This window comes from Wasmannia auropunctata, unplaced genomic scaffold (genome assembly GCF_000956235.1).
Source record: "Wasmannia auropunctata unplaced genomic scaffold, wasmannia.A_1.0 LD336061.1, whole genome shotgun sequence".
NCBI lineage: Eukaryota > Metazoa > Arthropoda > Insecta > Hymenoptera > Formicidae > Wasmannia > Wasmannia auropunctata.
In genome coordinates this window covers 131,037-131,342 of record NW_012026829.1, presented here as the reverse complement: position 1 = coordinate 131,342, position 306 = coordinate 131,037, and positions in this window count along the sequence as shown.

The following is a 306-nucleotide window of genomic DNA, read 5'->3' as shown; positions in this document are numbered from 1 at the left end:
CGTATTCTTAACAAACAGAACGTAACGTTATCATATTGTGATTATGCTAAAAATTTATTAAGAAAATTTTTTTATTTATTTCCATCTCTATACGGAGAAGATTCGCAAGTATTGAATATGCATTATTTGATTCATTTAGCTGATGATGTAATAAATTTTAAAGTACCATTAAGCGAGTTGTCCGCGTTTTGGGGTGAAAGTTACATAAGTATCTTTAAAAAGCTTGTAAAATCGCCTAACAAACCTCTGGTACAAATTATTAATAGATTATCTGAATTAGAGTCACGGGATACATTTAGAATACAA